Source organism: Ursus americanus, chromosome 34 (assembly GCF_024610735.1).
Source record: "Ursus americanus isolate L20-20 chromosome 34, mUrsAme1.1.p, whole genome shotgun sequence".
Lineage (NCBI taxonomy): Eukaryota > Metazoa > Chordata > Mammalia > Carnivora > Ursidae > Ursus > Ursus americanus.
This window is the reverse complement of record NC_142160.1, coordinates 14,243,101-14,266,282: the sequence shown is the minus strand read 5'-3', so window position 1 is coordinate 14,266,282 and position 23,182 is coordinate 14,243,101. Positions and strand designations below refer to the sequence as shown.

Below are 23,182 nucleotides of genomic sequence, written 5' to 3'. Positions count from 1 at the left end.
GTCTGGTCAGGTTCAGCTCCGGGGTATTTCTTCAGCTCGAGCCATTGGAGTGATGAAAATGCATATCTCGTTTTATGCAATATCTTCCCCTAGACATTTCCAGAGCCCCGTTCCAAATATCAACATTTCGTCCTCAAGACTTTCATTTCCTGTTTTCGTTTAGAAATCTCTGCGGTCTAAATAAGTTGGGATTATCCCAAATAGTTCTGCATAAGATAGACAAAAGTAAAATTTTAGAAGGAAGTCATTTTATCACTTTTGCCTTTGCTGCCAACTTCACGATAATTTTGTCTTGCATGAAACGTTTTGTTCAAGTTTGGCATATCTGTTATAGATTTTACATACACAAACACACAATATGTATATACATATTATATACATGTGTCATATGTATATATGTAATTATGGGGACATAATTATACCTACATAATTATTATGGATATAAAAGTCATTTTTTCTTTTAGTTTATTGACAAGTTTAGTTACTACAAAGATTTAGTATATTTATACTTAATATTCACTAAAACGACTTCTGAGTCATTAGTGAATAAAATATTTGAATACTTATTTCAATTTTTAAAAATGTTATGTCAAAACTTCCACAAAATTCTCACAAGAATATTCCAGAATTGTGGTATAAATGAAAAGTAATCTTCTCAATTTCCTTTGCTTTAAGCAAAATGAGCCAGAATGATGAGACTTTGAGCCACACCTCTCACTGTGTTGCAAACATGTTTAGGAAGTGGCCTTCCTACATCCTCACAGAGAGGATCCAGGGTTCCAGAAAGCAACCCTGATTATGGGGTTCCCCACGGCCCCCAAATTGTTGTGCTTCTGGTTCTCTCTTTTCCCTCCACCTTTTGTTAACGGGCACCGTATTTGGCTTATCTATGATGACGGGTGCCAGCATGTTTCCTAATACATCCTAGGCCATCATTGGGGACCCACTTGACTCTACAAAGTAATGGGCTTCTTTGTGTTATAGATGTCACCCCTCTGTCTAGGAAAAAAAAAACGTTTCTCTTTGCACCCAATGCCACCTGGAGACCTACAAGTCATACTCAGTCCTCCAGTAAATTTCATTTTCCTCTCACAATCTTTTCAATGTAATTCATTGTTGCTGATGCTTAAAAATCAGAAGATTCCACATGAAAAGCTGCATTTCCAGGTTCTGTTTCATAATGAAAAGAGGGGACAACATAGGAACAATGGCCTGCTTGTCAGCAGTTTACTGGGCTGTATTAGACAGAACAGATGACCTCTCTCCAGTGCTTCAACGAGTACAATTCTCTCATTTTTGGTATTTTCCACTGCTCAGTGGGTGCTTGAGTTTGTGACCTCTGTTTTAGATTAAACATGAATAATTTCTCCATTAATATCAAGTCTGGAATTACATACTTATTCGGCTTCAACAAGTGCCTTCATGCAAATAGCATTTCTTTATCAACACCTGTGTTAGCTCCATTTGTTTGAACATGACTTAATATTCAATATAGTCACAAGTGCTTGAGATCCCAGAACCCTTGGGATACTCGAGCTTGTACTCACTGAGAATAAATGCCATTAAATTTATACTGACTCTATTTCTTTTTATACTCAGCTTAAAAATGCTTCGTTGTATTCAGTTCGATCGCCGGGTCTAGCAAATGGAGGTATCGCTCTTGGTGATGGTAAGTTTTGCAGTGGGACAGCCCATGCACTGGGTTCCACTGTTTTGATAGATGGTGAAGATGTGGTCAGGTGCACAGAATAGAATCACCTGCCTCCCTACCAGCCTGGAGCAGGAGACATTAATAAGATGAGGTCTTGGATGAAGATGGAGAAGCTGTACATAGAGCCCACTGGGTGCCTAAGGATGCAGTCTCCACCAGTTTACTAGAAACATCGAGCCCGGACCACATGGAGCATCTGCTTTCCGTGAAACAAGATTTAAGCACCTAAATGTGAGTCCTGCTTCTACTACCTGCTGAACACGGTGATCTTAAGCAATTTGTTTAGCTTGGTTGAAAGTTTCTTCATCTGCAAAATCGGGATGATGATAGTCCGACCTAATGGGGTGATTGTTGAGAGTCATGGGAGGTACTTCAGGATTTGGTGCCCAGCACACAAGGGGTCCAGGAATATTAGCTGCGGAGCTCATTATCCCCACCCCACCCGCCACCAAGATCCCTTCTTCATCCTTACTTACAGTGTGTGAGGCACCTTCAGCTCAGCCTGCCTGTTAATACTTGATAGGGCTGAGCCTCTAGCAGCATTTTATTCACAAATATTTATTGAGGGCCCACTATGTACCAGGCATTGATCTAGGTACTGGGGTGGACAAAAAAGCAAATAAAATCAGAGAGGAAAAAAATACGTGCATAGTGACACATTCCCGTGGGGGATTTCAGACTACATTTCCAACATCACTTGGCCACACCCATGCGGAGAATGAGCCCACGACATCTTTGGTTTGCACCTCTCCCAGGGAGCCCACTTTTGGAATTGGATTGCCCTGAATGAATTTATATTAAGATTTCATCTTTCCCGTTATCAGTGAGGGGAGAACACTGAATTTCTCTCCAGTTTCTTTCAAGAGAAACAGAAGGAATGAAATTTGGTTAGGAAGAATGTAAATCTTTCCCAGATTAATAAATAGTAAACAAACAATGAAAAAAATGTTACCCCAAGACATAATTTTGGTGACTGGTTCATCATGATATACTTGATACACATTAACAAAGGTGCAAGTTTTCCTGGGAATGAAATAGCCATTCCTAGTGGTGTCGTCTGTGGTACTACAGGAAAGCAAAATACAGCATCACAAGACATCCCATAAATTCAAACAACCCATCCCTAAACTGCCTCCCAGACTATTTTTAATGTCTTTTTCTTACTGTAATAATGATATGACATCTGTGTGAATCTTCGTTCTTTCATTAATTGATATATCTTCCAACTGTAGTGAAATTAGTAATTTATTCTTTTTCTTGTATTTATTAAGCATATTGAACAGGTAGTATATTCAAGGCATTGCTGGGAGCTGAAATCTCAGTGGAAAATTATCTCAATGTTTCTATGGCAGAGTTGGCCATAAGCAGATAAGCCAAATTATATCAGGGCACTATTAAGAAAATTATAAAGCACTTTCTGTGTACCCCATGTGTTTTTGGCTTTTATGAATAGATTAGGAAAACAACACATAACATCTTCTAGCACTGGGTAGGATGACCAGTGGAATTGATACTGTGAAATCTGAACTCTAGATACTGCTCGTGCTGAGATGTTGGGAAAATGCCATACCTGCTCTATGATTTCATTTTCTACCTGTGAAATGATGTTGGTTGTGTTGGGTGATCTCTAAGTTGCCTCTAGAACAAATATCCTATTGTTTAGTCCCATACTCAGACTTCTTTATGCAGACTGTACATTTTTCCCCCTTATACCTCTACGATTATATGTGAATTAGACTAGATCTCCTTGTTTCCATCTGGCGCTCCCTGACATCCTGGATGGCCCTCACGCTCTCTTCTCAGAAGAAAAGCATTTTGATGGGTTTGAGGAAAGGCACTGGACCCATTGGGCTTAGCCACTTCTGGGTTCTTTCTATAGAGAAGGAACATTTCATCTATAATCACGAATGGACTGTGCTTAGAGGAGCAGGTTTTATGCTTCCAGGGGAGACTCAGTGGACAAGTATGTCTAATTCAGGTGGAAGAATGGGCAAGCCTACTTGCTCTGGCTCTAGGATATAGTGTGCAAGCTAGCTCTGATGATGAAAATGCTGATATTTGAATCTTGACCGATCTGTGTTCATCCTGCAGCCAGTACTGATCTTCGGCAAATAATATGGACATGATTCATTGGGTGCCCTCAAAACGCAACAAAGGGGAAAGCCAAACACACAATAGATAGATCTAGTTTTTGGAAGGATTACCTCCTCCCATGCATAATCACTTCCCTATCTCGGTATATTCCTGTCTACACACCCTCTGTGGGATCGACTGCTCAAATTCTATTCTACATTAAAAAAAACCAAAAAACAAAAACCACACACTCCTATCTTATGGAAACCTAGCATGTAAAATTTGATGTAACCAGTGTTAAAATATAAAAGTGACTACTTACTCTAAAGAAGAGTTCAATATAGAAATTCATTAGTTATAGGGTTTCTCTATCTACATATATATTCCTGGTTAAAGATGAAATTTGTTTCATCCAGAAAGGTGATCTGAAACAAAGGGATCACGGTGGGCAGAGAGCCTTGTGTGTGAGTATGGAGAGCAGCTACCGACGCCAAAGGAGGGGCTGTGGGGCTCACTGTCAGGCCTTGACTCTGCTCAGCTTGTGGTCGGAGGACACACTGGCTGAGAGCTCTACACACCTGCTGTGCCAATTACAGCAGCTTCCTGGAGTGAAGGACAGTCCTACTCCTTCCCTGTTTAAAGACGCAAAGAGAAAAAGCCCTGAGAATTTCATTTTTTAGCTTGAATTGTGTGAAATGGAGAGATTCAAAAGAAGAGGTTCTAGAGATCTGTTGTACAATAATGTGAATATATTTATCACTACTGAGCTGTACACTTTACCATGTTTAAGATCGTAATTTTGTATTATGTGTTTATAACAATTAAAAATAAAATAATTAAAAAAGTATAGTCATTACTTATCAAACAAGTAAAAATATTGGAAATATTTTACTACAAAATAAACACTATTACATATTATTATGATAATGATGGCTATGATGTGTGTAGCAATAATAATTATAATCACAAGTAGCCTTTGAATGTTTATCTCTTGTAGGCTATTTATATAGTTTTTTTCTCTAATGCATAATACAGAATTACAAGGTATATATAATTATGCTTGTTTTACTGAAGAGAAAACTTGGCCTCAAGGACATTATAGGCCTTGCTCACTGTGACAACTCAGAAGACCTAGAGCCAGGACTTGAACTTGAACTTACCTGGCTCCAAAAGCCGTGAGTTTGTATGAGCACAATATGAGGGTCTGATTATATTAGGTTTTGTTAATACTAATTTGTCCTTTTAATGGTTTCAAATTCACCCTTTAAGCAGGGTATATTCATTTTTGAGATGATCTATACATCAGCTAGATGTTTTTTTCATTGTTGAAGACCAAAGCAAGTAACTATACGTCAGACCTCATCTTTTTCTCAAGGGTAACTTTAACAGGACATCAAAGAATGGGATCAGTTCTTGGAAACCTGACACTTAGAAATGCCACATTAAAAATTAAAATTTCTAGACTGCTCGAATTGTAGATTCACCTCTGTGAGGACATAATATCCAAATTAATAATGTTATTTGTGTTTTCTACTAAATCTTACAAAAGCCGGTAGCAAAAATGAGGTTCAGCATCAATATATTTTATTTCCAGGTTTTCATGACAATGATGACCACACGGATGAGGATGAAGATATGGATATTGACCACTTCTTTGCACTGGTATCTGGGGGGTGGGGGGTGGGGAGGCTGTAATTAACCTCACTTTAGAGAAGAGATGTGGAGATGGTTCAGTATTTTTCCAGGGTCACACAAGGGACAAAGCCAATGCCTGAATTCAATTCTGAGGCTCCATAGCTTTGGAACTTAACCCTTTGTTTGCTCCGTACACAACTGGCATCACAACATGCACGAGAAATACACCCGGACACAGTTGTAGGGCAGGCTTCAATTCCTCCCAAGCTTCCCTTATCACACCTATTTCTGCATCTTTTGAATAGAGTGATCTCTTCTGGTGAGGTGATAGCTTCTACTGTTTCTAGCTCGTGAAATTTCTAATATGATCTCATACTGCAAGAAATTATCCTAAAAGTAAGTTCCCCAAACAAACTTGCTGACCATGTCATCTATATTAGAGTACAGTATGGTGTGAAAATGTGGACTTCCATGCAGAATAGAGTGACTCCATTCTCTAGCAAAAGAGAAAAGAACAAGCCATGAATACTGCGTGAGAAACACTGCCGTTGCACACTGTAGAGCCTTGACCACCATATCCAAGACTACAACTATCTGGATAAATAACAGCATTTATATTTTGATCAGTGTGCATTTTGCTTTTTATATCATGTACAAGGCAACCTATTACTTATCTTGGGAGAGTAGCTAAAACTTGAGCTCATAGTAAAGAGCTCATGCGAGAGCCCGACTCTACCCAAAGGGAAATCAAGTGATCCCTGTCATCAATTTGAAAAGTCAAATACAGAAATATAGATACTAATAACACAGTAGATCTGATGAAACAGTGTGCTTGCAAGTTTTATCCACTGAAATATGTGATTTAGAGCCTGCTATTCTCTTCTAAGAAAGTATTCTATTTCATATCATTAGCGAGGTAGCAAGCACGTGGAACTTAATGATTTATTAATTTTCATTATTACTCTTATTTGAATTCAAAATGCAAATTCCATAAGATATGTTGGTTGAGGGAGTAAATGCTTTATACAGTAATACATTATGCTGAATACTCTTTGTTTTGCACACATTTTATCCAAATCGTTTTGAACTGTGTTGTGCGCATCTGATGGTGTTCTGTATTTGGCATTTCACATTCTAGTCATTTTTGTCATCCGCCATAATTTTGTATTTGTTGATTACCTCAGGATCTTGGCAGTATTGTGTATTTCTGAAACATATTCGGATATCTCATCGAATCAAGACGAAAATAAAACCCACTTGAAGTGTTAGTCACACCCACACACACCCAGCTTATAGTATTCAGCGGTGTGCAGACTTTTAAAAAATGTCCTCACAAATGCTAACATTAATATTTAGCATCAGATAGCTGGAAGAAAAAAATGACAAGTACAGCATGATCACATTTATGTAATAAATAACCAGCAGACCCATCAAATTTAAATCAAGATCAAAATAATAAATAATAAATATATATATATAGGTGTGTGGAGGAGAGCGAATCTATTTGCATGAGGAAAAATAATGCACATCAAAACAAATGGTTCTGTTGGCAAAGAATATTCAGGAACACAAATGCATAGATTCCAGGAAAAAATAAACCCAACTGCCAATAAATACGGTACAAAGAAGAAAGGAAGAAATGGATTTCAATATCAGTATTATCTGTGTAGGTTGAAAGTGCAAGCAACGCAGGTGTCCATCCCCAAGATAGCAGGTGGGTAAAATGTGGGGGGTGCACACCATGGAGTATTATGCAACCATTAGAAGCAACAAATTAGAAATACACCTGGCAATCATACTTGGGTCTTCAAAATATAGGGTTTCTTTCTTTTTTTTTTTTTTAAGATGTTATTTATTTATTTGACAGAGAGACAGCAAGAGAGGGAACACAAGGAGGGGGAGTGGCAGAGGGAGAAGCAGGCTTCCCGCTGAGCAGGGAGCCCAATGCGGGGCTCAATCCCAGGACCCTGGGATCATGACCTGAGCTGAAGGCAGACTCTTAATGACTGACCCACCCAGGCACCCCCAAAACATAGGGTTTCATGGAAAAGTTAGAAATGGATTGAGATGTAAATAGCAAGGGTATTTTCATAAATTAAAGTTCATGATAATATAAGAATACATGGTAATACATGGCAGTATGAAGCTGGTTTTATAAGAATGCATAAAACAAACAAAAACAACACTTTTTTAAAAAGATTAAGAATAAATGCCAACGAGTTGGGGAAGGTCCTAGGAATGAGCTGTGGGGATAGAAAGTAATAAACCAACTAGAAAACACAGGCAGGCATTGCATGAACAATGTTAATGTGCAGAACGAAGGACTATGTTAACTCAAGTCTCTGCTTCTGAGATGAAAACAAGAGTTTTCTGAATGACTTGACAAAAGGGCAGAACATCAGATTGTTTATACAGAGTGAGACCAACTCTCTGCAATGGCCAATATTGAAAGAGGACTCTGAACTGTGAACAATGGTTAACAAAATATCGCAGCTAACTTTTATCTGCCGTTCATATTGACAAGTACTCCTACCTGCCAGCTCCAAAGAGGTCATTCGTGGTGCTTGCAGTTTCAACATCCTTTCAGGTGGCCTTTGGATGGTGGCATGTTTGTTGAGGCGTGCATTAATCGGAGCATCAGGAATGGCTCAGCTAGGATCCTGAGGAGTCAAACCTGAGCATGACCATTCATTTCCGGCTGCATTTCACATCACACATGCATCTCGTGCAAGAAGAGCAATAACACCAGACAAGCTGAATAAACCTAATTCGCTTAGGAATAGAAGGAATAGAAGTATATCATTTTAAACCGGCAACCAATTTTGCTTGTCAATGGTAACACTCAATCTTAAGAGTGTAGAATAGAAAAGTTGCCAAACTTAATTTTCTCCTGGTGGTTTCTTTCAATCAATAATAAAAAAAAAGTACTTATGTCTGGAAGCACGCTTTTAAAAATTAGAAGTTAGTTTATTATAGAGAAACTGCTGGACAGTGAATTATAATAAGAGGCTTCTGAATCTACTGGAAGGATTTTACTGTTACTGCCATGCAGAAAGAGATGGACCGAAGTATACCAGGGATAGGAGAAAAATTTATGAACTTTAGAAATTCTTTTGCCTACTGTACCTGATCTAGAATTCTGGCCGGTACCTAGAAACAGATTGTTTTATGCTGCTTCTTTTATTTATTATTTTTCTGTCCGTTCTTTTCTTCATTTGCTGAATTATCTACCTTTTTATGTTCTTTTTTCCCCTGATATCCTCATCTCAGCAAATTGGACCCTGAGAACTAGGATTCTTTCTAACACACATTTAAAAAGAAATTTTACTCTACTGTGGACCACCAGATTGGGCCAAAAATATTTCACTGGTTCATAAAAAACGTCCACTTCAGCCACCTGGAGAACTTTCTACATGTGTTATGATCTCAAAATGTATTTCTATGTAGTCAGGGAACTCAAGTAGGGTATGAGGGTAATTTGAAAGCTTCCTATAGAATAATCTTTGTAACTATTCACATCACCTTCTGAAAAAGGCTGATACTTTTAAGCCTGAGACCTCATGGTTTCAAATGTAAAATGGGAGAAACTAAATCACTGATTCATTTCTCCAAGAAACCCATCTCCATGTTGGTCATCATTTATCAGTCAATTACAGATTCATAATTCAAGTATGTGTCTTATCCACCCAACGGGGGGAATTTCTGATGCTTCAAAGAATTCAGAGCTCTTCTTAGGCTCCCTACATGAGAACTAAGTAATACTGCCCTATTATCTCGCTGACCAAACCTCACATTCGCTCATAGTTAGAGTAAGGCTCACTATGGCAAAATTTTCGTAGAAGAATATAGATAATTTTCTGGGTACTTACTGCATCTCACCATTATCATTTACTTCTCACCAAAACCCTGTCCTGGTATGAATTTAAATCCTTACGTTCTCAAGTGTAGCTAGATGATCATGTAGTACAATAGACCGATTCGGACCCTGATAAAGCTCCTAGGATGCATTTATAATTCATAGCGAAAGGCAATGGAAACATGGTACGAATCAGCAGGATAGCTTCCCTGGAGGTCTAGAGTAAGTGATCATTCATTCTGTCTATTCTAAGAAACTCCATCACGGTGGTCGTATCTCTTGCCTAGAGCAAAGGACACAGACAACATTGGCCACCACACATGTGATAACACCTCTGGGGTCACAGCTGCCATTCTTGGAAGTCAATGCTGCAAAGACTTACTGGCTCAGAAACTTCTTGATGACGTGATCCTCAAATAAGCAAAGGCAGTGGAGGATTTTTCTTCTGCTTTAGTAAATGTTCATAAAGCATTAGAGACAACTTTCTAATAAAGCTTCCAACTCTCACCATAATTGCAAATGAAAGACTCTGGCCTTCTGCCAGGAAAGAAAACGTATGCTGTTTGGTCGGCCTGCAAAACGCTCTCCATCCTTGAGGTAGTACTCACATCAGCATTTCCAATCCATTCACTACCGAGACAGGCACCAGGCCAAGTTTGGTGAGAAAGACATCTTCGTATTTCTTTCACATTTCCATGAATGTAAAGTAAGGATCGTTTCCTTGCTGCAGAAGGTTCCCTATGATGGGGAAGGCCCATGATCCAGCAGGAGACACGTGCTTTCTCCCCTTGCTCTCTAGTACTCTTACAAAAACAAAACCATCACCAAATTTATGTGACAAGCAGCCACCTCTCCAGGAGTGATGGCCATGTCCCTTGGATATCTTTTTCAGGAATAAAGCACTAAAAACATTAAAAGGTGAACCTTATTTTTGCCATCCTAGGCATAGACTAAGTAGTCTTTGTCTCTTTAAACATTTAGAAGAAGAGTACAGAGTCTTTGTAGTTAGTTGAAAGTTATTTTTAACTGATGAACTAAGGGAACAAAATCAAATTCTTGTAAAATGCACTGTACCTTTATCTCAGTTCTGATGACGAGCCCAAACCCTTCCGCATCAGCCAGTGACATGATGGACAGAAGAAGAGGACACAGACAGCTCAGAGTAGAAGGCAGTCTGGTGGTTGGGAAAGGGATTGAGGCTATAGAATAAGCTGAGTCATTAGCTAGAGGACCTTCGTCTTGTCACTGAACCTCAGTGCATCTCGGTTTTCTCATCTAAGTACCCCACATCGCAGAGTTAGCTGTACTTTCTTTGAACAAATACTTATCGAACCGCCCCCACCATGTCAGGCACGAAAAATATAAAAAAAATTTTCACTAGAACAAGGAAACGAGATTAACAAAAAATAAGATTATAAAGTGGAAAGTGCTAGAGAGAATTTCGTATGGAGCAATGTGTCATTGTTTGAGAATCAAATTAAATTATTAATTGGTGAATTATAAGGCATTTAGTGGATGCTATCTAATTGGTTGCTGGTCTAGCTTGTCTTTCGACTCCCCAGCCTGCTTGTAACAAGCTATCTGGAGCTATCTTTCTGCTCCACAACCTGTCACATAGACATGAGTGATTGGATCAAGACTGGGCTACTGACCAAAGATGAACTTCCCTTAAGAATAGGGAACTGGGACTGTGAAAGCTCAACTTCTCTTTGGGCAGCCAGATCTAGAAACTCTAAGTCCAAAGATATGATTTGGGCACCTTTCACCCACTGGGAGGCCCCGAGAAACTGAAAGCAGGTCTGAAAAACAAATGGCCTCATGACCCTACGTCCACTGCCTCCAATACCCTCAGGAGACCTTTTCCTTGGATTGAATTCATTCCTGCTTAAACTAGCTAGCAGTGGTTTCTGTTACTTGGAACCAAGAGGGTCCTAACAAAGGTCCTAACAAAGGAAAAGTTTCATACATGGCAGAATATTTCTTATTACTTATTGCATTTTATGGTAATTATAGATAGAGTACAAAACATCATCTCCCTGGAAAGGATGCAGCTAAAATGTTGACACCTCTCAAATTACTGAGACAAATAACATCAGTGGGCAGTATACTCATTGGCCAGTGTAAGTACCCATTTCTTTTCGATTTTTGAGTTGGTCAACACTTGATTTCTTCTAGACTTTAAAAAAAGGGGGGGCCTTATGGGACGCCTGGGTGGCTCAGTAGGTTAAACATCTGCCATGGGCTCAGGTCATGATCCCAGTGTCCTGGGATCGAGTGCCGCCTTGGGTTCCTTGCTCAGCGGGTGGTCTGCTTTTCCCTCTGCCTGCTGCTTCCCCTGCTTGTGCGCTCTCTCTGATAAATAAATAAATAAATAAATAAATAAATAAATAAATAAATAAATAAATAAAGTGCCCTAATAAATTAAGAAACATTCTTGCAAACAGCAAGGAATTTGTCTTCCAGTTTAGAGGAGAGTGATAAGGTGGTAAAAACCAGTACATTTATGTTCTATTAAACAAAGATGCACCAAGCATCAAAGAGATGTTTATCTCAAAGCTCCCACTCTAAATATGCAAACAAATTCTTTATCACCTATCTTACCTGATTATTTCATCTTTCCAAGTTCACAGGTAAAATGTGGCTAACTACTCCAGCTCGCTTGGCACTGTTTCCTAAGGAATGAACTGGATGGAATTAAAAGTAAGAGATCAGCTTTGTTTTTATTGGGTGTGGAGGTGGGAGTGAAGCACCTGAATGTGCATTTAAACTGAAAAGGAAACACTGAGTCCCTAATCAATGCAACAGCTACAGTTTGCAAAACTTCCTTCTTGTCTCTGTTCAGAAAGAAAACAGTGAGATCTTCATTGCGTTGCACCGTCTTTTCCAATTCATACCTCTGAGATAATGCATCATCCTGCTACAGAGAGGTTTGGAGCGAGAGAGTCATTTTTCCCGTGTATTTCCCACAGTTTTTGAGTTTAATAATGAATCACCAATTACCTCTAGCACTTGCTTGTTTACAAAATTCAGTTTCTCTTGGGCATTCACCAAACCACCAATTTTTACATTGCCAGTTATCAGCCGCATTTCCAAAGGAGACTACTAAATATTAAGAAGTGGGTGTGGCTGGAGGAACGTGGGACTCTCAGAAAGATGACTGTTTCCTGCCTCCCTCTTTCCCTATGTAGCTGTGAATCTTACGCTAAATTATGATCATCTCTCTTGGCCTCATTTTTCTCATCTGTAGAATGGTCCCTTCAGACTAGAAGACTTCGAAGTCCAGCTCCAGCCTCCAGCAATCAAACCTAGAAGGGAAGAGGGGGCAGAAACTCAGGTGTGACGCACACAGTAAACTGCCCAGCACTGTTATTTTGCCAGAGTTTCCAGAGCAGTTCACAGTTTATCGAAAAATGTAACTGTTATGTCATCACCCTGAATTCCTTTTCAGCCTCGGCCCTTCTAATTTCTTTTATTAAGTCTTCTTTGGAGGTTTACCAGATGCATTGCCAACTCTCCCTGCAACTTTCTTGGAAAGCTCTGAAGGCACATTCTGTTCCTGTTGTTTTGCGGTGAACTGAGGCTGAGGACGGGGCTGTGAAGCATCCTACAGGTGGGCTGCTACGCCATCAGAAGTTCAAGGTGAACTCTAACCTCCTTAGAGAAGAGCCAGGTGAGATGAGCATGTGTGGGTTGAAGTTTCTGTACTGACTTTCAAGCCTAGGCCTGCACGCTAGACCTCCCTTGGGAACTGTTAAACCATAGCAATGTCCACATCCCACACGTCTGGGAGAATGTATTTTAAAAAGCTTCTCAATGTGACGAAAGGGCATTCTAGGTTGAGGACCTCTTGTAGGGGAAAACAACTTGCTAAGGAGACCAACAAATCCATTCAGCCAAATTACAATGAAGTTCGGAAGGCTTGCCTTTGCCCAGAAATCTTGCCCCTCAGTGTGCGGAATCTGGCAGAGGAATCAAAAGACAGAGAAGGTTTGGGGGAAAGCCCTGTGTATCCTAGGAAACAGGAACAGTCTGTTCACAGCAGCAACAGCAGGCCTGGGGAAAGGCTGGGGGAGAACGTTCCAGGAAGAGAGAGTGAGGGGTGGACCTTGGATCTGTGCAGAGAGGGGTCCAGAGCTGGTTTAGGGCATTTGGGAGCTGGAGGGAGGGATGGGAGGCCTCTGTAGCCAGACTTGGGCCTGGGCAGCTGGGAGAATTCAGCGTGAGTGATGGGAGAGACATCACATCTGGAACAATGGGCTGTGATGAAGAGGGTAGGATGGAAATTAGCCTTGGAACAAAGCAGGGCAGGACAGAGAAGATGGAAAGACTAATCATTTCTAAATTGCTGGTGACAAGCAGGGTCAGTTGAAAGCCCTGTAGCAGAGAGGCAAGGGGCAGGCGTGGAAAAAAGACGAGGACAGAGGTATTGCTTTGTTGTGAGTTTCTGGAAACCAGGAAAATGCGTGAGCATAGGGGTGGGAAGATGAATGAAATAAAAATCCAGAAAATTTAGGTTCTCTCTCTCAGGTGGGTTGGGTGGGCCCTTGGGGGTCTTCAACCAGACAGACCTGTATTTCCATGGCTAGAACAGTTACCTTATGAATATGATATTCATAACTTTGGCTTGAGAAAATATTCCTGTGTCTGGGCACTTTTCCCCAACCTGGATAAACACCAGTTTTTCTACCTAAAGGCTCCTTTTTCTACTTGTGACCAGGCAAACAACCTGTGGTTTGGGGACATCTTTCTGCCAAGATGTCTGTGACTTAATCCATAATAGAGATTTTTTTTTTTCCTTAAAGCTTTGCAATTGGGGCTGAGTAAATATTAGAGGTTTCAAGATCACTTTTTTTTTCAAGGTCAGCTTTTAATAAGAATGTCCAAGAATGATCAATGGTAGCCACTACTTTCTCACACAGGGTAGACAGCAAGCCTCCAAATGGAATGGGAAACCTGACATATTCCCTCAAGAGTAACCTTCAGGCTCTGAGCTACATATTTCATATTCACAAAATATCATAGATTCCCAAATACCTAAAGTCTAGAAGACATAGGGCCAAAAAATCTGACGGACCTCCAACCATAGGGATTTTCTGACCCACCGGCAGAAGTTGTGCTAATTAGCATTTAATCGCGTCATACTTAGCTACTTAAAAAACAAAGCAAAATATTTTTACTCCTAACGTTTCCCCATGAAGCATCACCTTCTCTAATATAATTAAGCCCACATTGGATTCATATATAGACATTCTGGACCCATATCAAATTCCTTGTGCAAGTACCCGTATTATAGACAATTGAAAATAATTGCTTGACAACCTGTTAATTAAAAGGTTTGCTAGGAGAGGATAATGAGAATTACCTTAGAGTCCCATTGGTTAAGAAGAAAATCTTAAAATAATTGTGGCACTTAATACGTGTTGTGAGCTTACAAGAAATAGGCATTTTAAAGTGCTTTATATAATTATTCCAGTTATTTCTTATAGCGAAGATCAGACAGAACTATTTTTTTCTCTGTTTTGACAGATGATAAATTCGGAGGCACAGAGAAGCTGCAAAATTTGCTCAAGCGAACAGCAGGTAGGCGGTGGAAAAAGAGAGTTGAACCCAATTAGTATAGCTCTAGTGTCTCTGCCCCTGGCCTCTGGTGATAGCGCCTCCTACTGGCTGAAACCTGACGCTTCTACTGCTAACTACGGCCTACAGTCATCTTTAGGGATGTGACTTCATAATGCGAGAGATGATCACTTAGGATCACGAGGGCTACTCCTCCAAATTAGCTCGTGGGGTGGGGGCTCCATCTTCACTCTAGGCAGCCTGGGATTGTGTGTGAGTTTCCTGGGGATGCTGTCGCAACTTACCAGGAACTTGATGGTTTACAAGAGCAGAAAGTTACCAATGCAGAGCCTGGAGACCAGGAGTCTGTGAGCAGACCCAGCTCCCTCTAAAGGTTGTAAGAGGGAACCCTACTTTGCCTCTCCCAGCTTCTGGTGGCTCCGGGTCCTTCTCTGCTCTTGCCTGCATCACCTCTGTCTCTGTCTTTACATAGCCTTCTCTTTCCTCGGTTTCTCTTCCATGTGGCTCTTAAAAGGACAAGTGTCATTGGATTCAGGGCTCAGATCTCAACTTGAGATCCTTAACCTAATTACATTTACAAAGATCATTTTCCGAAATGAGGCCCTTGATTTCAGGAAATTCCCTCGCTCTTGGCGTCCCTCTTTTCCAGGGGGCTGCAGTTAGCGATTGGCTGAGGTAGAGAAGCAGAGGCCCCATGCTTTGACCCCCTGCAGGACAGCTGCAAAGGCTCATTCCTGCCCCAGTCACTCCCCGGAGGATCCAAAGATGTTGGTCACAGCTGTACCCACATTGTTCCCTTTCTGCCCAAATCTGCTTTCCTCGCTTCCTTGCAAATGTATCTTCTGGAAGCCCTCCTCAACAAGACTTCTATGTCGAGATTGCTGTTCAGAACCTGTTTCCTGGGAACCCAAATGAAAACAACTATACTGGAATTTGTGACCAGCTGCATGACATCTTCTGGCCAGTCCCGGCCTTGTAGGGAATTCAGCAATTTTATAAATGGATTGTTCCCTGGAGTCAGCTCTGCTACAGAGGTCTGGACTCGTACAATAGCAGGAGGATGATGCATCTTGCGTTCGAAGTTTAAAATAGGAAGACATTTTCTAGAGAAAGTTCTATTAAAAAGGCTTGCCACTTCCTCCTTAAAAAACTAGAAGCTTTGTTTGATGCTTCTCTTTTTGTCTTATCAAAATTATAACCCTAAAAGCCACAATTCTACAAACACAAAGGTCTGTATCGTTACAGAAGACTTACATTACTTTTTAACATCACCCCTCTATCTGATTATACCCTCGTGTGCCGGAGCCCACCCCGCCACCACACACATCGATACCCTCCTATGTAGACACACAGCCCTGTTCTTTTTTTTTTTTTTTTTAAGATTTTATTTATTTATTTGACAGAGAGAGAGACAGGCAGCGAGAGAGGGAACACAAGCAGAGGGAGTGGGAGAGAAAGAAGCAGGCTCCCAGCGGAGGAGCCCGATGTGGGGCTCGATCCCAGGACTCCGGGACCACACCCTGTGCCGAAGGCAGACACTTAACGACTGAGCCACCCAGGCGCACCACAGCCCGGTTCTTGACAGTGAGTAGGAGGTATCCAAGAAGTCTCAAATACGGGCCACCTACATTGGCCCCTTCTCAGAGAAGTAGCTTAAATCTCTTTGCCAGGTATGCATATAATATAGAATAAAACCGATTTGCTACCCATTTTGAGAAATGAAATGGAGTTTGGTGGGAGAGCTGAAGGTAACCATCTGTGGATGAAGAATAGTAGAAGTTTTCTGCCTATGTTTCTTAGCTCCTGCCGAGATCCAACCATTTCCTTACTGGTAAGAATCAGCACAGGGAATGATGAAAGATTAACTTCATGATAACCACTTGGGGGCTACCAGATATGGGAAAAGGAAGCATATTTATGCTTTTATTTTAATGCCCAGTCTGGACTCCTTGGAATGACGCCTTCTTGGAGGGATATGCATAGCATATTAGCAGTGCAGACATCTTCTGAAGGGTATCTTAAGCTGACCGAGTCTACGATCAGGAACTAAGGAGTCCACAAATCATTCTATTAGCCTACAATCTCGGTCAGGATCTGACATGCCCTAATTGAGCAAATATTTGCAGTTTACTGGTAGACTACTGTACCCCTATCAGGGACCCCTGAGGTCAGTTGATGATTGTGGCTCTCAAAGGCAGTTGTCATTGATGCCCGTGTTAGACAACTGGGTGTCATCAGCGGAAAGGACCATGTAGTCTGAGGAGAGCCTCACTTTGTTCATTAAAACCCAATAACTATTCAATAATAAATCACAGAAAAATCGAAGTGGGCTTAGAGATCACATATCACAAGTATTTGTGTATGAAGTTTGGCAAAGCAGTTAAAGTAGCTAATAACACATTTCTCCCCTTCTAGGAGTGGCTTATGGTTGTATACTACAACTTTACACTTCTATCCTTGGGCCCAGACAGGTAATTTCTTTGGATTTGTCATAAAGAGATGATCAGCCAAGGACTTAAAATGTGTGCACGGAGAGGCTAATCGTAACATTATGACAGTGAAAATTGTGAAATCACCTAAATTTTGTTCAGTGTAACATTTTATATGAGGAGTACTTTGCATCCCTAGAAGGTATAGTAGGAACTCAGTATTTATAACCATGGAAGATGTCTATGCCATATTGCTTAGTGCAAAACAAGATAAGCACACCACATGCATAGGAAGAAGTCATCTCTAAAATTATACATACAAAACCAAGCACACACACATATTCATAAGATATCTGAAAGCATAGTCTTATCTGATCATACAAGAATTGCAGAAAATATTTACTTCTTCATACTTTGCTGTACTGATTAAACTTGTTTACAATGAGCACGTGTCATTTCATTAAGTTAAACATGTCTAAATCTGCCTTAATTTTTAAATCACGCTTTTACGAGTCATGCTTTCTTATCATGTCCATGTCTATCCTTACTATACTTATTTACGTGTTTTTACCTATTATACTATTATTTGTGTTGTTCTGATTGTTAATGATACAACACTTAATGTTACTTGGAGATACCATGTGAGTGGCTTGCAAACCATTCTGGAAACACACTAACACACATAGCATGGGCTCTGACCCGACCGGCCCCAGTAGCAGGGAAGAGAGTGTGTCCCCCATACTCCAAGGCATACCAACTAGTGGGGAACATGCAGATGTGATCAAGGAGCCTGTCCAGTCGTGGTCAGGTGGTAGACAGGCTGGCATCAAAAAGAAATACAAAATTTCTAATGTCAAAGCACAAAGAAGAGGAAACAGAGCATGGTCCTAGCTGAGTAATCCACCTGTCCTTTCTGAACTTATATTCCTTCCTCATTTGCAGTTCGCTGTGGTGACTAGAAAAGTGTGTGTCGGGGGGCCTGGGTGGCTCAGCCGGTTAAGCAGCTGCCTTCTACTCAGGTCATGATCTGGGGGTCCTGGGATCGAGTCCTGCCTCAGGCTTAGGGAGCCTGCTTCTCCCTCTTCCCCTCCTCCTACTCGTGCTCTCTCTCTCTCTAAGGTTTAGCCCTCTGTTTGCTTCCTCCCTGCATCTAGAGTTCATCCCACAGAAATCGCATCTAAGCCCACAGCTCAGTTATCACATCTGCCATAAAGCTAAGTTGGCAAGGCTGGCCTGCCTCCCGGCCCATAATCAGAGATCTCTAACTGTCCCTCAGCCACTCTCACTGCCAAGAGCTTCACCTGTTATCGAGCCAAAACGTACTTTCCAACTGTAACACTCCCAGCAGCCTCCTCCTTCTCTGACTACGGCCACACTCCCTGAGTTACCAAGTCTTGTTCACTCTTCAAAATAGTGAATGTCTCTTTTCTCTTTCTCTCCTCTCTTCAACATCAAGTTTTATCATCTTGATAAACACTTCATTGCTCTCCTTGACTCAAGTCTCTTGACTTCCAATATAGATTTATTTATAATATCAACAAACATTTATCAACTCTCCACCGTTCTCTTAGAAGTTAAGGATACAGCAGCGAGCACAAGCAAAGAGTCCCTACCCTATGCAATTTGCAGCCAGTGGGGGTACAGCAAACACACGAACACATACATAATCATACGATGTCAGATAGTAATAAATTATATGAAGAAAAATAGAGTAAGAGAATAGGTAGTGATACCATACAGAGGTGCAACATTTTTTTTTTTTAATATTTCTTTTAACGTTTAGGTTCCTATGCAATTAATGGGAATTGATCACCTATAGCTTCCAGATTAAACTGCACTTTTCTCTTGGTGACGTTGAGCCTGTGCCTGAGATAGAATCATACTTGAAGCATCCACTTGAGTATGTCTTTTATTTTCCCCTTGAAAGCAGCCTGTCACTGTAATCCAGGTAGATAGGAAAGCATCTTGTGTCTAGGATGAAAGGCTTTGCTCTGTCAGGACGTAGCTTCCTACACTGACCACAAGGGGGGCGCAGCAGTCATTTCCAGGAGCCTGAATGACCACAATTCCATAGTTGGTGCCCAGATGGTTTGTTCTCCATACTCAGTTCCCATGAATTTTTCTATTCTTTTTTATCTCCTGCATGTCTTTCCCACAACTAAAGAGAAATTCCTTCTTCGCCCTAAAAAGAAAATTGCATTTTAGTTTCCTCCATTCTATTCCTCTGGCCACTAATTGTTTAATTTCTACCAGATTCTTATTTCTCTGTTTTAAAGATGTGGATATCTAAAATGGCAGCAGTACTTTTGGAGAATGTTTATTGTTAGAAATAACAATTCAAGGGGAAACCAGAAATTATCTTTCAGTCAGTACCTGACATGGATAGCAGGTAACATAGTTTTGTCCCTCAGTTTACCTAAAGTATTGAATGCAGATACTTGCCAAATGCAAGTTCCTCACTAAAACTGGGCATTTCAATACTGCACACATACACAATTCTAGGGCCAGCCGAGTATTCAAAATAATCTGAACTCAAATATTCCGGTTTACAAATAAGTACATTTAATCACAGAGTGATCAAAGGATGAGCTGAGTTAGTTTAGGGACTCACTTCAGTCCACTGATTTATCCATGAAACTATGTTGTCTCTCCTGCGGCCATACTGTAAAATCTGAACAATCGTTTAGGTGCGGATCTAAAATAGTTTTTTCACAAGTCTCACGATATTATTCTAAGAATCATTATAGAAACGTGCCTTTAGGTTCTGAATACTAAAAACATCTGACAGTACTCGGTGTTACCTTGGGATTATTCGAGGAGATCTCTGCAGACAGCAAGATAATTAATAATAATAAAAACAATAGAAATAAGAGTAATACTACATAAGCATGAATTCTATTTATATGAAGAAAATTCTGTCAACGCATGCACAGCATTTGGTAAGTACACACAGTTAAAACTGCTAACCTTGATACTCTGGGGAGAGAGAGACAAAGAACAGGTGACATGCCTTCCTAGGAGGCTTAAAGTATACACTGTGTTTACTTCTAGAATATTTCAGTTTTGGAAACAACCATGTGTACTTCTGAATTTATGAACATTTAAGAGGCGAAAATTATAACCATAAAAGGAAACACCCCATGGACGTTATTATGGGAAGAAAATGTTACTTCTATGAAAGGCCCTTGAACTTGCTGAAAAGACAAAGACATCCATTATTTTCCCACTGCAAATATAGTCAGTCAGTGACTAACCAGCGAGCTCAAGACCCAGTCCTAATGGTGGCTCTGTATTGAATTACGAGTAACAAAGAATGGACTTGTTTTGCAGGAGTGATTAAAAAATCCTCATGAGCTCCGTCCGAGTACGTCAGCTACATGAAGTTGACTGTCCACCACGGTGAACATCCTGGAGACATCTAGGCTTTCTTCCTGCTCAGAGTTCAGGCACAGAAGTTTTTCACCCTCGAATGCTTGGTTCTTAGGAATGGCCAAGCCCCCTTAGATTTCTTACTAGTGTCTCCTCATGTCCACTCTGTTAGCTTTGCTTATTAAAATGTAATTATATTAATGTGTTTCTTTGATCTAAATTAAGCTCAATAGTTTCTTCTTTCCTAAAATTAGAATGTAAGAAATGTGAACCCTTTATATATGTCTTGTCTTTTATATGATTTTGGTGTCTTTTATCAAAAGGAACATTTATCCATGCCCCTCACGTTGCCAGAAGGAAAACACTATTCAGTCTCAACTCCAATTTAGAGCAGTATTGAAATAAACACTTCTAATCCCTTTCTCTACCTGACCATTTCTCCTTTGGATGGAGGAGGAGCTTATCTGATTGGTGAGTTCCGTGAGAACGTGGCCTTCATCAATGCCAGGTTTCTCCATTGGCGGAGAGGATTCGTATTGATGTTCTTGTCCATGAATAGCCCTGCACCTTGTCTGTTGATCTTTTTCTCCTGGGTTGTTCTGTTCTCAAGTAGAACATGCTTTCCTTCTGCCCCTCTTCAGTGTCCATTTGTACCCTCCTATAGGGGATGTCTGCCATTCTCTATTTTCTCCACCTTAGACCAGGGAGGTCAAATCCTAGTGACAGGAAGCCCTGCAATGGACTCAAATCCAGTATTATCAGAATAATCCTGGTTCTGGACTTTAATCCGCATTCATCTCCTTGGGTTGGCTCTGAGTCGTTCATAACCCATAGGCCTACCTGCACATGTACTTAGTATCTTTCTTTAAGCTCTAGAAGTGTAATGTGTATCTTCTCTCGGGCATCACAAAGTCCCCTCAAAATTGACACACTCAAACTTAACTCATAATCTTCTCTCTTGGGTAGCAATAAATTATCAAAATACTGGTTCCCTTTTGAAATTTCCTTCTTTCTAGTTGTGCAGGCCACAACTTCCCTAACCCTTCTTCTTCTCCATTTTACGATCCAATTCATCACCCTTCCCTTCCTCTCCACCACGTCTACCCGAGTCTCAGACACCTCATCTCTCACCTCAACTATGGCCATTGCCTCCTAATGAGGCTGCCCGCATGTTCTCTGGCCTCTGTTCAATGAGCTCAGCATGTTATGGCCAGGGACATCTTTTCCATGCCATGGATGGCATTTTATTTCTTTTTTAATAAAGACAAAACTCCTGGAACGCCTGGGTGGCTTAGTCTGTTAAGCGTCTGACTATTGGTTTGGGCTCAGGTCATATTCTTGGGGTCGTGAGATCGAGCCCTACTTCAGGCTCCCCGCTCAGTGCAGAGTCTGCTTAAGACTCTTTCCCTCTCCCTCTGCCCCTCCTCTCCCTCCCTTTCATGTGCTGTCCCTCTCAAAAAAAAAAAAAATGTGAGAGAGCGAGAGAGAGAAAAGTCACATTAAAAATAAATAAATAAATAAATAAAGACAAAACTCCTGGCATAGAATATAACCGAGGTCAGCAAACTTTTTCCCCCAAGGGGCTAGATAACAAATATTTTACGTTTCCTGGGCTATACTTTCTCTGTGACAAGTTTCCAAGAGTTATGGTAAAGAACAAACACGCATGGACACTATGTAAACTATCCTTCTCTTTGTCGTCCTCCTCCTCCCCTCCCTCCCCGTCCCCTCCCCCTCCACAGAGGCAGCTGTGGTCCAACGAGAGCGTACAGAGAAACACACCTGATGGGCTGGCCTTGACTCATAGGCTATTGTTGGCCAACGCCTGTTCTATAATATTTTGCATATCACGACCCTGTGTAGCTCTCTGTTCTCTTATGCAGGATATCCCACCCCAGCTGCCATGCCAGTGTCACTGACTTCATGCTTTCCTGCTTCTCTCCTCTCCCATCAGAAGGCCTTCATTAATGTCCTTCCCTCTGTCTGGGTTGTTCCTCTATCATCCCTTCACCTGGGTAGATCTTACCTGTTCTCCAGATCTTAGTCCAAAGCTGCTTACTCAAGGATGTCATCTGTGGTCTCCCCACCCTGTATTGTCTCTGCTAGCCTTAAAGACCTTTCCTCCAGAGCACGGTGAACAAGGGCAATGGTTATCTCTGCAATTACCTGTAACGGATGTTCCCTCCACTTCCTCCCACCATCTGTGAGATCCAGGAAGCAGGAAGAGTGTGTTTCCTTTGTTGATCACGGCACACCCTGCACCTGGTGCTTGGCCCATAGGTGGGATCTGGTAAAGTCTTGTTGACTGACCGAATGCATGAACGATGCGTGAGTGAGTTATCCCCACGCCACCACCAGGAGCCTCCAGCGTCCCATGGTGACCTGCGCCTACCTTCTCAAGTCCTCTCTTCCTAATGTTTCTCTCTCCCTCTTTCCGGGCCAATCTCCCTTTTTCTACACACCTGGAGGAATTTCAATTACGGCACACTTACCTCTGTGTCCTTTGCATGTGTCTGTCTTTTCTGGTGAGTG

General features: G+C 41.1%; 1 long non-coding RNA gene across 3 annotated transcripts; it reads left to right on the top strand.

Moving 5' to 3' along the window:
- The first annotated feature begins 1,629 nt into the window (after positions 1 to 1,629).
- Positions 1,630 to 22,110, top strand: LOC123781520 (uncharacterized). 3 transcript variants are annotated; one of them, XR_015722926.1, is made up of 10 exons: positions 1,630 to 1,942; positions 5,379 to 5,446; positions 11,899 to 11,975; positions 12,118 to 12,202; positions 12,523 to 12,609; positions 12,753 to 12,945; positions 14,802 to 14,855; positions 16,256 to 16,436; positions 17,268 to 17,323; positions 20,612 to 22,110. It is a non-coding gene; the product is annotated as an uncharacterized LOC123781520 (long non-coding RNA). The 3 variants fall into 3 exon arrangements; XR_015722925.1 differs by having other exon boundaries at positions 12,523 to 12,945; XR_006776756.2 differs by having other exon boundaries at positions 12,118 to 12,945.
- The last annotated feature ends 1,072 nt before the right edge of the window (positions 22,111 to 23,182 follow it).